Raw genomic sequence first — 12,214 nt, 5'->3', positions numbered from 1 at the left:
GAGAAGATGTATGGGATTTCTCACAAATCTAGATGGTCCAGATGTGTCTAATATAAAACCATCCTTTAACTAGATATTCTGTTCAAGTTTTTGGTGCTAAAATACCCTTTTCTTTAAGATTTATTTTATTTATTTGAAAGACAGAGTTACAGAGAGAGAGGTCTTCCATCTGCTGGTTAACTCTCCAGATGGCCGCAATGGCCAGAGCTGCGCCCATTCAAAGCCAGGAGCTAGGAGCTTCTTCCGGGTCTCCCATGCAGGTGCAGGGGTCCAAGCACTGGGCCATCCTCTACTGCTTTCCCAGGCCATAGCAGAGGGTTGGATCGGAAGAGGAGCAGCTGGGACTAGAACCCCATATAGGATGTTGGCACTTCAGGCCAGGGCTTTAGCCCACTGCACCACAGCGTCAGCCCCAAAATAAACTTTTAATGAAAAGGTAAGGAAGAGTAGGTGGTAGACATTTGTCTTACATCCTTAATTAGCAAAAAAAATGATTACTTTATGCCAATAATCTAATTAAAGAGTTACCAGTACAACAGTCACAAGAGGTACATAATACTAAATGGATGGACAGAAAAAAAAAAAAAACATGGCATTGCACATACAGCACAATATCTCACGTGCATAGTAAATGCACACTCACTCTACTTCAAATATGTGAACTATATATCCATATGTATCAGAGACATTTACCAAACTTTGTGGCATAGGGAAGGAGGTGGCATTGAGCAGAAAATTATGGAATTAGAAAGAGAAGGCCTTGCACAAGGTAATTTTCAAAATACATCTTTAATTGAGAATCCAATTAATTGAACTGAACTTTCTTTCTTTTTTTTTTTTTTTTTTTTTAGTGGGAGGTAAAATAGCAAGGTTTATTAAGAAGGAACATCTGTAAGGACGGATGGGCACCTCTCCAGACAGGACCTGAGAGAGAGTGCCCAGTCCCTCAGACTGGGGGAGGGGGGGGCTGCTGCATGGGTGAGTGGAGAGTACACCTGGCCAGGCCAGGCCAGGCCAGGCGGGCAACTCAGCAAAGATGCAGAGAGCTGAGCACGCAGTCCAGTTGAGGCTGGGGGTTTTAAGGAGATGGGTCTTGCTTCCCCACCTCTGCTCCTCTTGGAACAAAGGGCTTTTTGGATGTAAATAGAAAAACTTCTCTTAAAGGTCTGAAACAAAGGACTTTATGGATGCAAATGTTATCAGACCTGAGGAAGGGAGCAGGGTGTTTGAGATGCAGATACTGGGCTGCACCTGGGAGATGGTGGAAGATTTATCAGGCAGGAAGCAGGAGGGGTGAGGGCCTCCACCTGGCAGGTTATCAGGTAAAAGGGGGCAGGGCAGGCAGGATGCGAAATCTGGGCTTCCCCTGAAACATTGTTAGGATGACTTTGAGATGCAGATGCATATAGATGTCTTCTGTTTAGGCCTGTCACACACACATAAGCTCATAACTGAACTGAACTTTCATCATCTGAGGTTCAAAACACAAACCATTCTTGCACTGACATTGAAACATTATCTCAGGAAGTGCACCCCTAAGGCTCTGTATAGTCCTCTGGGATGGACAGGCCTCCTCATAGCCACTATTTCTCAGAGCATCACAAATACAGCATTTGAGATACGTTTTGTGGTTGGCAAAGCACTTCTCTTTCATTAGCTTTTTGAGTTCCAGCTGCACCCTAGGATCATTGATATTTTTATCACCAGCTGATAGACAAGCAACCTGAAACTCAGAAATAGTAAGGTCATTGACAAGTCAATAAAAAATACGACAGACACTAGACTCAGAGCCAGGCTTTATGGATTTCATTCATAGGCTTTTCCCAGTCTCCATGAGATGATTAGAACATCTGTCCCGCCCAAACTCAGTTTAGTCCCAAGTCTTATGAAATGGCGCTAAGAGGTTATAAACTTAATCCAATATGATGGCTGTAAGTGAGGTCCTTGGGAAGGGGTTGGATTGGGTTGAGTTGTTAGGTGCAGCCTTCTTAGTGGGGCCCTTTGCAGCTTTGTGAGAGACCACACAGACGACACTTGAGCTTCCAGTCCCTCATCATGTGATGCTCTGTATGCCACCTCAAGACTGCTACCACCAGACAATGAGACAATCTTGGACTTGAACTTCCAGAACCATGAGCCAAAGTCAACCTCTTTTCTTCATTAAGCTAGGCTATCTTTTTATCATTGCACTGAAAAACTGCTTGAAGTTGTACAGGCTAAAGAATGTCATACTTCAGAAGTGACAGCCAGATGAGGAAATGTTTACTTTTACAAATATTATGTTGGTGGTGTCTTTGAATACAGTTGCAAAGGAGTAAGAAATTCATCCCTTAGGGTCTCTGCCTTTATACTCTCCTTTACTGCTGTTTGACTCATTCTCATACCTGGCTTTATCAAATTCTAGGGTTAAATGTGTCCCTTGGAGGTGATTCTAATTTTACTATGATGTAGGACACAAGTAAAAAAGAAATTCTAAAAATATGACATTCATGCTTTGAATGACCTGATTCTGATTCTCTAAGTCTCCTTGTGTCTTCCGCCCAACAGTCTTGCAAATCGACCATTCTTGCTTGTAGCCCTCCTGTTGCATTTGCACTAGAGTCCTTTCTTCTCAAGAATCCCGCTCTGTTCTTTAAGACTGTTATCAAGTGCTCTGCCCTTCCCCAGGCTATTGAAACCAAGATCCTTTTGCATTTTGTCATAGATACTTCATAACATGTTAATCACTTTTGTTTCTCACTCCCTTGGCACTTGATACTCTCCTGTCTCCCACTTACATGGCCTCTCTGGATGCCTGCAGTGACAGTTTACAGCACTGACTCTCAACGTGTAGTCCCTGGACTGGCAGCATTAGCACCATCAGATCACGTATTTGAAATACAGATTTCTGGGCTCTACCCTGAACCTTCCATGTCAGCAACTCTGAGGTTGGGACCTCCACAGTTTTGTTTAGAAAGGGGATTCCAGTGCATGTAAAAGTTTAAAAATTATTTTTCAATATTCCATTTTTCTCTTCTGTTGTGCGCAGAAGCATTTTTTGTCCCCACTTATTTGAGTGCGTTCAATAGCTTGCATTGGCCAATAGGATGCTAATTAATGTGAGCCTTAATATGCCGGGAGAGCCCAGAAGATTCATCAGCTTCCTGTTTCAAGTTCCACTTGCTAAAAACTACACATTGTGAAAGAAAAACTATCTATTTCAAAAATATGCATTGATAGAGCCATTTCTAAGGAAACTACCATTTTTATTATCACAAATTATTTTGTTTCTTTCTCCCTCCCTCTCCTCAGTGTTAAAAAGACACAGCAAGCTTGCAAATGCAGATGCTCATAAGTTGTTTGAAACATGAACATTTTTATTTGTTTCCTCCCCAAGCAGCATTGTAATTATACATTCTTTGCTTCAAAATCTGTGAAGTGAAAGCTTAGGGTGAATTTCTCTGAAAGGCATTGCCCTGGAGAATTAGACTTATGTGCACACATCCAATCCTAGAGCTTTCACTAAGCAGGCCATCAATAGCAACACAACCTCTTCCTCAGCTCCTACTTCTAGGGTATTTCCTGTCATTTTATTCTCTTTGAGTTAGAGCTCTTTCATGTTTATCACCTGTTCTTTACCTAGTCATGATAATATGAGATACTATAAAAATTTCGTAGAAAATGCATATTATGAAAAAACTATGCATGGGTTTTGATATGTGTTGTGCCAAAACAAATTAATCTTTGAATCCTACTTTTCCATGGATGTTTTGAAGTATATTCATATTTATACATTTCACAGCTTGAAAAATACTTTCGTATACTGAATTTACATAATTTGATTTTGATTTTAAAACTAGCCTTTAAGATAGGTAAAGAGATTTTATTTATTCATTTTATAGCTGGAGAAACTGAGATTTGGCTGGTCATTTAACGACCACTGAAAAGCAATGTAACCATCTAATATAGAACCCAAACTGGCCTTGGTGACTGCATCTGAGCTCAGAGTAAATTTCGTAATTCTACATTGAACATCTCATAGTTAGCAGGTAGCAGCTGAGCAGAATGACTAGAAGGAGGTTCCTGGGTTGGATACCTGGGTTCAAATCCTCCCTGTTAAGTGACTTTATTGTTCTCAGCCTCATTTTCTGATATTTAAAATGGGATCACAGTAGCATCTTCCTCCTAAGGTTGGTGTGAGGATTTAATGGCATAAGATATATTAAATACTTATTAAAAGTCATGGCCAGGAGGCTGGAGCCGCGGCTCACTTGGCTAATCTTCCGCCTGCGGCGCCGGCATCCCGGGTTCTAGTCCTGGTTGCTCCTCTTCCAGTCCAGCTCTCTGCTGTGGCCAGGGAAATCAGTGGAAAATGGGACAAGTGCTTGGGCCCTGCACCTGCATGGGAGACCAGGAGGAAGCACCTGGCTCCTGGCTTCGGATCAGCGCAGTACACCTGGTGTAGAGGCCATTTGGGGGTGAACCAACAGAAGGAAGACCTCTCTCTCTCTCTCTCTCTCTCTCTCTCTCTCTCTCATTATCACTCTCTAACTCTGCCTGTCAAAAAAAAAAATGTCATGGCCAGGGCAATGCCAGCATCCCACATGGGCACCAGTTCATGTCCTGGCTGCTCCAATCCAGCTACCTGCTTATGGCCTGGGGAAAGCAGCAAAAGATGGCCCAAGTGCTCGGGACCCTACTATCTAAATGGGAGTCATGGAAGAAGCTCCTGAGTCCTGGCTTCTGCCTGGACCAGCCCCAACCCCAGCTATTGCAGCCATCCGTGGAGTGAGCTAGTGAACAGAAGATCTTTCTCTATCTCTGTTTCTCCCTCTCTCTCTATAACTCTGACTTTCAAATAAATAAGTCTTTAAAAAAATCATGGCCTGGCAAATTCAAAGATCAGAGACCCTCTCAAATGAAATATCTGTTACCCTACATAAAATGTGTGTGTGTGTGTGTGTCTGTAAGAGGTAATAGAGGTTTATTAGGCTAGCTAATGAAGTTATTTTTCTAAGTAAAGTTGAGATGTTTCCACTGTCTTTTACCTTAAATCTGAGCAATGTCAATCATTAACTAATACATTTCTTATAAGTATGCTGGATGGTTTCATAGATTTTAATTCGGTTTTCCAATCTTGAATGAAAAAATGAAACAATAATTTTTTATGTAGGATCTCTGTCTTTAATGTGCTGTACATTGCTATTTAATGCTATAATTAGTAACCCAATGGTAGTTTTTTCACTTTATGTTGCTATATGGGCAAAATGTTGAAATCTTTACCTAATATATACTAAACTGATCTTCTGTATATAAAGAGAATTGAAAATGAATCTTTACATGAATGGAAGGGGAAAGGGAGTGGGAAAGGGGAGGGTTGCGGGCGGGAGGGAAGTTATGGGAGGGGGGAAGCCATTGTAACCCATAAGCTATACTTTGGAAATTTATATTCATTAAATAAAAGTTTAATAAAAAAATAAAAATAATTTTTAAAAAATACAATAATTTTGATAGAATTTTGGGCATTGTGACAGTAAGTTAAACAGCCACTTGGCATGCCCACATCCTGTATTAAAGAGATGGTTTGATTCCCTGCATTTGCACTTTGGATCCAGCTTCCTGCTGATGCATTCTGGGAGGCAGTAGATGATGGCTAAAGTGCTTGGATTCCAGCCACCCACATAGAAGATCAGGATCAGTTTCAGAATCCTAGCTTTGGCCTGGTCCAGCCATTGCTGTTGCAGGCATCTGGGGAGTGAACCAGCAGATGGACGATTTCTCTCTCATGCTCTCTCACTCTTTCAGCTTTTCAAGTAAGATGAAAATAAACAAGTAAACATTTTTTAAAAATTGGGGCAATATACATGATAAATAAAATTTATAATCTTAATCATTTTATTTAAAAATGTATTATTTTCATATTTATTTACTTTAAAGAGAGAATGACAGAGAAGAGAATCACACATACAAACACACACAGAGAGAGAGAAAGAGAGAGAGAGAGAGAGAATCTTCCATCTGCTGGTTCACTCCCCAAATGAACATAATGACTGGAGCTGCACCAGGCCAAAGCCAATAACCAGAAACTCCATCCAGGTCTCCCACATGAGTAGGAGGGATCCAAGTACTTGGGCCATTTTTTAATTGCCTTCCCAGGTACTGTAGCAGAAAGCTGATTCAGAAGCAGAAAGCTGGACTTGAACCAGAGCTCCTACATGGGATACCAGCATTGCAAACAACAGGTTAATCTGCTGTACTACAACACCAGTAATCTGTTTAAAATATACATTTCAGTGGTAATAAGTAATTGATACCATTGTACTACTATTTCATCATCCATCTTCAAAAATTTTTCATCTTAAAAAACTGAAATAATATCTCCATTAAACATTAAATCCCCATTCCCTTCTGCTCACAATCATCATTGTACTTTTTGCCTCCACAGTAAGTGTGACTACCCCAAGGACTTCATGGAAGTGGACTTAGCTAATATTTGTTCTTTTGTGACTAGTTTATCTCATAAGCATAATGTCATTAAGATTAATCCATGTTGCATCATGTATCAGAATTTCCTTCTTTTTTGAGGCTGAATAGTACTCCATTATATGGATATAGCATATATTATTTACCCACCCATTTGTCAATAGACACTTAGGTTGCTTCCAACATTTAGATGTGATTAGTACTGTTCTTCATATAAATGTATAAGGAAGTAAACAATTCTTATTCAAAGCTGTTTTCTTTGAGAAACGAATAAAGAAGGGCCGTTTATGTAGAAAATAGTTTACACAGGCATGCTAAATTTGAATTAAGTAATTGTGTCTAGTTAGCTAATGGAGACATATGTAGACATACCCTTGGATATCTTGGGATAGGTCAGGCAAGCGAACAGAAGTCTGAACATTATGAACATAAAGGAAACTTACAGAATCTAAAAGGAAGTGAAATGTAGCAGGGAGAGGGTGGTGTTGGAGGTGACTCCTGAAGCGAGGCTGACCCATTCTTTAGACAAAACTACAGAAAGTTTAAGTCAGCAAGATCTTCTTGGTTGAGAAGAATATGAAGGCAGAGAGTGGAGAGCACATGGACTGAAGAAATACTTCAGAACCAGTGCTTCTCGAGGACAGTCTACAAAGGAGCTGAACTGGTAGAATACAGAGCACCATTCACACATAGGACAGTAGGCATTATGAAATCTTGGAATGAAAATACAGCTCTTTCGAAAAAAATAAAAACTTGAGAAGTCATCAGGAGGCATTTATTTACTTCCAACAAACAACACAAGGTATCCTCAAAGTATTTTCAAACTTGTCCACAACAGTAATGCTAGTATCCCATGTTCTTTTGGAATCTTGCCACACTCAGATCAGAAAGCAGAGTTTAATTTCCCTCTCTTTGAATCTGATTAAGCTGGTGACTCACTTGTAACCGGGAGAATGAAATGGGAGTGATATTGCATGACTCCGAAGAGTTCAGAAAAGGCATTGCAGTTCTAGTCTTGCTTCTGACACTTGATCTCAAAGTCTTGAGCTGTTATATAAATCGTCCTCTTATCCCCCAACAGCCATGACGTGAGGAAGCCCGACTAGCCAGAAGAAGCACCACTTTGAGAGGCCCTGAGTCTTCAAGGGACAAGGATTCTCAGAAAGTCCCTATCTGTACCATGTTCAGTAATCACATGAGAGATTCTGAGGCAGAGCTGCTAAGCATAGGAGTCAGGAAGGAGCCCCTTTCTAATTTCTAATACCAGAGTACTATTTTGGGGTCAGGCACTAGTTTATGTACTATTGTGTAGTGGTTTGAAAATAGAAGTCTTTGTTCTTATGAAATTTACAGGTGAGTTGGAAAATAACAATAATTTGAATAAACACCTATCAAAGAGACAAGATGGAATGACCAAGAACAATGGTAGAGTAAATTATTGAAAAACCAGCATGGCTAGAACTTTCTTGGTATTTGGGGGTGAGAGGGAAAAGGACATGGTTCCTTCTGCACTTCCTTGATGTGGGATAGGAAAGGAAATGAGGAGGGGGAAGTACCAGGAAAGAAAAAGTAAGAAGGAAAGAATGAAATGTAATGCTTCCCTGAGGACAATTCTATCTTCAACTATGGAAAGTAGTTTTTAGCCAGTCCTAGAAATGAGCAAAATGCTGTTACAGTCATCCCCCTTTTGGGGGCACTCAGGGGTCATGCTTCCATTCAGGTACTGATTCTTAAGCAGTGGGCAGGACCAACCCTGGCTGTGGGTGTTCTGTGACCAGAACAAAGGGCAAAATACGTGAATAACGCTCCCCCCTCCCCGTATAATTTATAGTATTTTAATTCTCCTACTTGTCTTCGCTTATGAATTTCTCATAGAATTATTTAATGGTGTGAGTTCAATGGGCAATTTAAAAACCTACTTAACTTACCATTTCTTTCCTCAGCCATGCGGCGAGAAGTGCTGCACACCATACTGCCGAGGTGGCAGCCCGGACGTGGCTGAGTGGAAATTCACCCAACATCAGACAATTAATACTTAAGCAGGCTCCAACTCCCTCTCCCCAAACCCCAATAACCATGACAGAAATGCTTGGGAGTTTCACAGATCAAAGGAAGAGTGAATCACGTTAAAGCAACGGCATCAAATATATCCTGTGCCCAGTTGATCGCCCCCTGTGTCTCTAGACATCCTCCAATGTGAAGGAAATAGATTTTACAGGGCAAGTGCAATAAACGCAAAGGAGCAAAGGATGTAATCTTAAATTGAGTCAGTAGTCTGGAAAGAGAGACATGAAGAATATGCCCAGTAGCATTGGAGAAACTTGTTACTGTAATAAGCTCAGGAATCACTTGTACAGATCGCTGACATTAGTGAATATATATTAGTAAATTAGGGTTACTATGAATATTCAAGATTCTTCTGAATGGATCCACCACAATGGCTGGCAATAGACAACTTGTGAGGCAGAGGATAGAGTGGGTGGGAGTAAGAGGCTGAACGAGCAGCTACTAAGAATCCTAGGCTGGCAGATACGTATATGATTGCTTCCCACTAGCTCTGCTCCCGGGATATTTTCCTATCAGAGCAGTGGCAAACCTGATAGATAGTGAGGGAGTCCCACCCACAGGTGAAATATCCCACTCCTTCCAGGCAAGGGTGAGCATCTCATCATATCTTATGGCAAATCAATTTCAGAGCATTTGTTTCTTGCGTCAGGCAAACCAGTAGGTCACAGTTTCAAAGCCAAGTTTGTAATAACTGAAAGGCATTCCCTCATCTGGGAGAGATGACAGACAACCTCTGCATAGCCTCATATGAAATGAAGCGTCTGTCTTCATGCAGTTCTTCATAGAGGAACTGCCTGCATCACTCAGCTGATGCTGACAGTGTAAGGAAAGAAGAGGTTGACACACATGCTGGATATTCCCTTCTCATCTTGACATATGGAGATGGTGGGGATGTGTTTGGTCACATAGATGGAAAGCCACAGACATCAGAATCATCAGCGAAGCTTTTACACAAGCATGGAATTCAATCTGGAGAGAGAGGGAAGAGAGACTCAAATTAGTAACCAAACATGCCTCTGTTTCCTGATGCTTATTCAGACAGAGGCTCAGTGGCTGGAAATTATTGAAATGAGGCAGATGTCAAGGGATGGTGCAAATACAGCCACTTCCCAGCAGACGCAATGGTGCACCTGCAGCTGCAGCATCCATGTCAAGTCTCCACATTGTGAAGAATCCCGAGTACCTGCGGGTGCAACTTTCCTCTGCGGGGCCAAGTTGAGCAAATGCTCTGTGACCTACTTGAGGATAACCTTGTCCAGTCTGTACCTCCCTTCCTTCCCCCACAGCAGAAACTTCTTTTCAGAGTGAGACTCATTTACTCTTTCCTGTCCTTGGACTTGCTCTGTGCCTCCCCTTAAATGGATGGATATCCATTTACATTGAGCAGGAAGAGAAACTGTTGGGAAATCAGCCATTTCCTTCTGGTTTCTCAACTGAGTGCCATCAGGTTTGGTTTGTAAGGCATCTTAGAGGTGAAGGAATATTCAGGTTTACCATGGAGTTCTTACTGCTGCTGTGTTTGAAAGGTGGTCAGGTGGTTGGTGCTGAACAAGACAGGAGGTGGGAGAGTACCTGCCTGTTCTTACACCTGTAACCAAAAAGATGCTTTTCTCCCTTTTGCTGACTTCAAGGAATGAAGCATCTGTTTAAGGAAGTTCTGAATGGATCCTCTGTAGGGTGGGAGAGGATCATCTAGAGTTGGCAAGGTAAGGTAGATCGGGATACCAGGGTTCTCCCTCCCTCCCTTCTCTCCCTCCTTCCTTCCCTCCTTCTTTCCTTCTTTCCTTCTTTCCTTCTTACCTTCCTTCCTCCTTCCTTCCTTCCTCCCTCCCTTTCTTCTTCCTTTCTCTCTCTCTCTCTCTCTCTCTCTCTCTCTTTCTTTCTTTCAAAGGCAGAGTTAGAGAAAGAGGGAGAGACAGAGAGTGAGACAGAGATCTTCCATTCACTGGTTCACTTTCCAGAGGATTGCAATGGCCAGGCAGAAGCCAGAATCCAGGAGCTTCTTCCAGGTCTCCCGTGTGGGTGCAGGGGCCCAAGCACTTGGGTCATCTCCTGCTGTTTTCCCAGGTACATTAGCAGGGAGCTGGATTTGAAGTGGAGCCACATGAACTGGCTCCCATATGAGACACCAGCATAGCAGGTAGAGGCTTCATCCACTTTGCCACAATACCTGCACCACTAGGGTTTTCTTTTGTAGAAAAATGACTTTATGTTTAATCAGGGTTATGTTTAACCAGCTAAAAGCTTACAAGAGACCAATTTGTGTTCTAAAATGGTACTGATAAGTCTGAGCATTTTCCTATTCTAAGGCTGCACCTTGGGCAAATGTTTATGTGGTCATTGAAGAAGTGGCCACCTGCTACACCAACCAGACTTAGGAGAACAGGACATCAAGATTCTCCTCCTAAGGAATCCAGCCTCAGTTATTTTGAAATCATATACTTATTGTCTTATATTAACTATTGAAACTAGATTCAATACGGAAAATATGAAAGGGAAAATGTATTCACCCAATTCAACATCTAACCTCACCTCACTTTAGAGCAAGGTTATAAACAACAATAACAACACAAAGACTTTTTAAAAAACGTTTTATAATTTTTAATTAATTTATTTTTTAACACTCCCCTTTTTGTTTTTAATAAAGCTAATGTTTTATGTGATTACATTGGCCCCCAAAGTCCAGGAGGGGTGGAGGGATGATGATCTGTCTTCTAGAGCTACTTCCTGCTGGCATGGGGAGATGAGTTACTCTCTGCTGGCATGGGGTGATGTCTCAAGCCACAATCTCCTGAGTAGGCAGCTGAGTATATCCCTGTAGGGATACATCTTTGCTTCATAGAGATTGTGACTTAGAATGTGTGAGTTTTTTCCTTCATTTTCCATTCACATCAGTTTAAAAAAAAAGAGAGAAAAAGATAATAACATCACAGAGAGAGATAGAGAGAGAGTGAGGGAGAGAATGAGAAAAAGAGAGAGAGAATCTGTCATTGTTACTCTGAATGTACTTCAAGAGTTTAGGTAGTTTTAAATTTAAAACTTTTAGATACAATATAAAAAATTGTTGAAAGGCATATATATGATTTTGACTTCACAAAAGACACACTTCATAATTCACGGTAGCCATTCTTGAGGACAGAACAACATCACTACTCATAAATTGCTGGTTTCTCCTTCATGGTTAAATATTCACCGTCTGTCTGTCTGGTTCATATTTTTTCCATTTCTACTGAGCACTCTCAGAAGTCAGGAATACATTTGAAACTCAATGCATAAGGACTTTTATTATAAATTGTAACAAACTGGCAAAACTCAGACTTGATGAATTCAACATCATCCATAAACAACGGCAAGGAACTGGGCTGGATAGATCCTGAAGATGGCTAATAATACTCCATGGATAATCTCTAGAATCACATCACTGGAAAATAGTTGCGTCCTTTTAACTTTATTTAGGAAACTACTTTTATAATGTTTAACTCGATAATCTGTTAAAATTTTAAGTATGGAATGCTAAATTATCCTTATGTTTGAAATGACATTCAATTGCAAGCCATCCTAAGCCTTGATTAGAATGGGAGCTAGTCCAGACATTATATAAAAATTCCTGAATTATGAACTTCACAAGTAACTTACACACTGTATATCATGGCTGTAAATTCATGTATTTTGTTAATTCTCTGGT

Source organism: Lepus europaeus, chromosome 13 (genome assembly GCF_033115175.1).
Source record: "Lepus europaeus isolate LE1 chromosome 13, mLepTim1.pri, whole genome shotgun sequence".
NCBI classification, from domain to species: domain Eukaryota; kingdom Metazoa; phylum Chordata; class Mammalia; order Lagomorpha; family Leporidae; genus Lepus; species Lepus europaeus.
The sequence above is the reverse complement of the archived record's forward strand: the minus strand, read 5'-3'. Positions refer to the sequence as shown.